We start from the raw sequence: 6,000 nt of genomic DNA on the forward strand, positions 1-6,000 counted from the left end.
ATTAATTTTAATTCAGAATATGGAAGAGAAAAATATTTAAAGATTTTTGGTGAAAGTCCCATTTTTTGGATTAAAAATGAATTTATTATGAAATAATCAAAATAAGAGTAATTAAAAGAAAATCAGAAATTATGAAAAATCAGAGGCTATCAGATCTCCCTCATTAATTGAGGTGGCAGATCTGATGGCCACGCGCATGGGGAACACAATGAACTTGAGTAAATGCGCTGCAAACAGGGTCAAACAAATCAAAGGTTCAGATTAAAACGTTTAAACATGATCAAAGGGATGAGAGGGTGTCAACACACCACCGGAGCTAGGGCTCCGGTCATCTTCTCCGGTGGACCTCACCGGACTGGTCCACCATCAACCTCCAATTCTCACTATATTGAAAGATACGTGGAATTGAAAATTGAGGAGTATGAACTGAGTTGCTTCAGTTTGACCTCAAAGCAACCCAATCTTGTTTCCTACATTTGTAGGTCTTTAGACAATCAAAGATCACGCAAAATTATGGAGAATTGAGGGAGAATCGAAGAAGAGAAAAATCTGAAAATTCACCTTTGGTTTGCTTCAATTGAGCTCAATCTTCCTTTCAATTTGGCTTGGCTTGCTTCTATCCACTTGCAGGAGATGAAATGAATGATCAAAGGGCTCAAATTCTTGAAGTTTCAATTCAAAAATAGAATGAGAATTGAAACTCGATTTCTAAAGAAATCTTCAAGATTATCCTTTCAATGGGGTTTGGGAAGAAACAGGTCAAAGCTTAGGCAAGAAAGTCCTCATTCTGATCACGAATGTCATGTATTTGTAGGGTTTTCCATTGCTTTTCACACACTTGAAAAAATTTGGCCAAAATTGGAAAGGTTAGTACATGCTTGCATGAGCGTGTGATAGGCTCATGAGATGATTGGAATATGTCCAAAAATGGTCATGAATGATGCTGAAAGCTTAACATGAGGCCATGGAATTGTACTTGAGAAATGATCATGTGATTCATCCAATGGGACCATGAAGAGTAACCATACGCAAGTCATTCAAATCTTGTCCAAATTAGGTGATCCTGAAATTTTTGGAAAGGTGACATCAAGGGGAACAACTTTCATGTTAAACACTTTTACATTTGAAGCATGGATAATGACTAATTTTAAGGTGGAAGTTTGAGAAATCAAACATAATTGAAAATTTTCTAAGTACCAAGTCAAATATCCACTTCTTCCACCTTGAATAACATTTTCTATGAGTTTCAAATGGAAATGGTTCCTTCATCAAAGTTGTAGCTATTTCAATCCTATTTAACTTGGTCATAAATTTGACCTCGTTTGGATTTTGCATGAAGGAGTTATGCATTTTAGAAGTTGAGGAAAATTGCTTGTTCAATGGTAATGGCCCAAAATGACCTATAATGTTTCTTCTTGGTGTAACACCTCAAAATTTGCCCTCCTCTTCTTGGGACTAGTTTAGCATTGCATTTCATGTTTTAGGACATTAGGCATTGCATTTTTGCATATCATTTGAAAATGAAGAAGATCATCCTCCAAAGTCTTTTCCAGAAGATGAGAAGGTACATGATTCAAGCCTGAGGGTCTCCATAAATTGATCACCAGCTATCTGAGGGTTTGTGCTTCAATCAGGGTTTTTTGGTTCTTCAAAGATCTTGAGTGTTATCTTGTTGGCAAGGATATATTACCATCATCATGGTTCTATCATCTTCCAGGGTTTCATTGTGCATGCTCCAGTTCCTTTGGATTAGGGTTTTAACCTCTGGTCAACCTTAATCAATTGCCTTTCTTCCAGCTAGGGTTTCTCAAGGAGATGAGTCATTCTATTGAGATGGATATCACATGGTTATATTGAGCTTATATGAGCTAGGGTTTCATTTCTGAGCCATTTCCCCAAGTGGTTGAGGCTCAAGCTGATCAGAGCATGTCAAGGTCATCTGAGGACCACAAAAAGTCAATTGTGCAAGAGCTGAGGGCTATGAGGTGGGGAGATGGGTTTCAACACTTCATTCATGTTCAAAAGAGGTTCATTTGTCATTATAAACATATATCTTGAAGATTTTGAAGTCAGGACAAAAGTTTCCAAAAATGGAAAGTGACCTGTAATTTCAAGTTTCCAAAAATGGCAAGTTTTTGGACCATATTCAACTTGACTTTCCAACATCAACGAAGATTCAAATGAAACTTTGGTCAACATTAAATTTGAAGATCTTTCTCTCCCATTTTCAAAAAGTCCAAGATCATGAGCATCTGATGGATGGTTGAGGAGTTATGACCAAATCATCACCAAGTGTGCTTGGAACTTCAAAGTGCCATAACTTTTGATCCAAAACTCCAAATTGGTCCACTCTTTTTGCAAATTGCTTCTTGTGACCTATATTTTCCAAATCCATCATTGCATTGCATGAAAAAATCTCACATGACCATTGGTGCATACATGTGCTTTTTGGAGGGAAAATCCATAATTTGAAATTGGTTGATCACATGAGTCTAATTCCAATCCTATCATGTTCATGAGTTGACTTTAAGTGTAATTGAACCATGCATGTGCACTGTTCACGTGTAAAATCTCCATGCACCACTCATTTTGCATTTTTGGTCATACACCCCATATTTCATTAATTTTTCATTAGCCATGCTTAAACTTAATTACAACATGATTAAGGAGGAGTATATAAGGCTAATCATAACAGAATTGGATCAGTTTTCACATTCTAGATCTAGAAATTTCACTTCCCTCCAAAAATTCTCTCAATGGAAACTTGAATTTTCTTCACATAACTCATCAATATTATTGCATATTCTGGTTTATCTTGTGTGATTGATGAAGAATCAAGGCTTGGATTGAAGAAATTGATCAAGATTCGTGCACCTTCAACACATGAACATGAACATGGAAGTTTGAATTTCAGCTAGATCCAGATCAATTCAAGTGTCAATTCATATCCAAAGCTTCATAACAAGAGTGGAGAAGGAGATCTAGAGCTGGAGAAGGCTTAACCACAAGGATTTGGTCACTGCAAGTTCAGGTTGGTGAAAATTCGAATCTCATAATTTGCCATTCTATTGCCATGATCTTGTAGGCCTTTGAACACTGATGATTCTGATATAAATTTTGTTGAATTTGGATGAATATTGAATGAGTTATGATGAATTAAAGTTTAGATCTAGAAACTTCTTTGCTTCGATTCAGAAAATCCATGGAGATTTAGGCTTAGCTAATAAGATATTTAGAATGTGCGTTCAGAGACCTTTCCAACGATATATATTTTGTTAAATTCTGCATTTGGTGACGGTGGCGCTCCGCCGGAGACGGTCGGAGAAGACGGTGGAAACCACCGTCCGCCACCGCCTGTTATAACCTAGGGTTAGCTTCCAAAAACGGCGTCGTTTTGCCCCTGCATGCGCTCGTTTGACCGCCTGCACCTTGGTTCGAATCCAGCGTGGTGCATATTCCAATTGATTTGTTTTTTTTAGCGCTGCATGTAGTCCTCCCAAACCTGTGTTCGACTCCATGCCAGGCGCATTTGTGAAATAATTTTTGAAGCCCCTCATGTGACCTTGGCGTCCTGGGTTCAATCCCTGAGTTCCACACATTTTCAAATTTGATTCACCATTTTTATTTCCCTCCACATTTTGCCATGCATTTATTTGTTAATTCAATATTATTTCACCAAATTGCTCTCAACTTTTTTTCACTTGATTGTATTGATGTCTATTATTTTTAGATGTCATTTGTGTGAATTGAATGGTTCTGGATTTTTAATTGAGATTGTGTGTTTGAACATGTATGCAAATGTACTATGCTTCATTCAATTGATTGTGAAATGCTCATTAATTGTCCAATTGCCATGAAATTTGACATGCTCATTCATAGCATGATACATGATTTTTGAGAGTTGGTTTGGCATTTTTATCATTTCCTATCTCTATTTTAGACACATGAACTTTGGGTGTGACAATTTGTGTCACACATGTGGATGCTGCTTTTGTTCATTTTCATTGACATGCCATTTGATGTCTTCTGATCCTAATTTTTTGCATGATGCTTGTGTTTAACATGTTGTATTCACATAAAAAATTTCATGATTATTGGATTCATTTCTGTTTTAATATGGAATTTCTCTTCTTGATGTCCAATTTTGATCACCTTGGTGTGCCTTTGCCTTATCTTGCTCATGTGAAGCCTTTGCCTTATGATTTAGATTTGGTCCTTTTTAGGACATGTTCTTGTTTGATTAAATGTGCTTCATGTTGAATATTGGCTGCTGTTTTAAATATTTGCTTTGCCTTTAACCCTAGTCTTTGCACTAGTGGTTTGTACTCACCTTTTGAGCTTTGCATTTCAGGTTCAAGCAATTAGCTCTAATGGTTGATGTGGTCTCATTACTTGAGATGAAAATTACTTTGTACACTAACCTTTGTTGTATTGTAGGTCCCTTGGTGATGAACTCACTTGAGTTGTTTACGCATAGGACTTGTATTGTGTACATATTGGAAGAGAACCACTGTTGATTGTCTGATGGATTTGTCTGAATACCATATTGACTTATTTGACTTTTGTACAGGTACATTAGCCGCTTTTAGCTCTTGCTATCTAGCTTTGCTCTACTTTGGAGTGTGGTTGGTACACCACTGAGGTAGCTTAGCCTTCTAACTCCATGTAGTCTGGAAGCCCTATCGCTTTTTTGGCAGGCGTTTGGCTGAAGTCCTCCTTAAGAGGCAATGACTGTGTTTGTTTACTTTTGTGCTCAAGACCTCCTTGTCGAGGCATGTTACATGTTAAGTCCTCCTAAGTGAAGAGGCAATTGACAGATAGAAGAGACTAGTAGCCAGTCCCCTGTTAGTCGTTGAGTCGTTCATTATGCTCGCACTACGTGCTGACGCTCTTGAACCTAACCCAAGATCCTTGTATAGAGTCGGTCAAGTGGAATAGGGTCCCTCATTCTGGATCCTCACGTTTTCATTGATTCAAGCTCACCCAGGCCCGGGTTAAGAGCTATGAGGTCCAACCCTCATTACCTTTCATCTGCTCACCCTGACGGTCAATGTCAGTGGTTAAGAGCTTCATCATACCCTTCCAGTGTTGGCTTGTTTGTCGAGGTTGATATGACCCCTTGACTAAAGCCCAACCTTGTATGAGCCGCTTGTTTGCATATAGAGTGTGATGATTGCTTATGTGTTTGCTTTTCATACCTGTTGATTTGTTGTTCGTATTGACTTGCTTCCTGTGCGAGTTAGGTTCTGTTTAGATACCTCAACCTAGGGTATTGTGGATTGCATGACAACTATTAGGCTCGAGTCAGTCTCCCTTTTAGTTTGTTATTCCCCGATCTCTGGTTAGGAGAAAGTTGCTCCCCTGTTAAGGGGAACTACGTCGCCCTGATCCTCATACCAGATGAGGTTCGTAGGCAGGAGATCGTGCGAGATCTCTCCGGGCACCCTTTTCTTTTTTGTGTGTGTTTTGCTTGACAACTACTAGGCGCGAGTTCCAGACTCCCTTTTAGTTTGTCAATTGGAGAACCTTTGGTGTTCGCTGGTTAGCGATTGTTTATTCGTTTGGAGTCGGATGTAAGCCCATTGATTGGCATTCAGTTTCCTTGTGCTGTTTGTTTGGAGTCGGATGTAAGCCTAGCTATTGGCATTCCGTTTCCTGTTTACGTTTGTTTGGAGTTGGATGTAAGCCCATCTATTGGCATTCCATTTCCTTGTTGAGTTTCTTTTGACGTCTCAACGTCTTTGTGTTGTGTTTTGTTTCGGCGTGCGTTAGCCGAACTACGGTAGCTCTGATTCTCATTCCAAATGAGATACGTAGGCATAGGATGCGATATCCTAGCGAGCCTGTTCCCCGTTTCCCCGAACTACGTCGACTCTGATGTTTGTTTCTAACAAACTACGTAGGCCTAGGATGCAACATCCTGCCGAGTCCCCTTCTTCCATCTTCTTCCGCCTGTTTATTATTCCAGTGTATGTGCATTCTTTGAGCAGTTATTTAGCA

Source organism: Lathyrus oleraceus, chromosome 5 (genome assembly GCF_024323335.1).
Source record: "Lathyrus oleraceus cultivar Zhongwan6 chromosome 5, CAAS_Psat_ZW6_1.0, whole genome shotgun sequence".
Classification (NCBI taxonomy): Eukaryota; Viridiplantae; Streptophyta; class Magnoliopsida; order Fabales; family Fabaceae; genus Lathyrus; species Lathyrus oleraceus.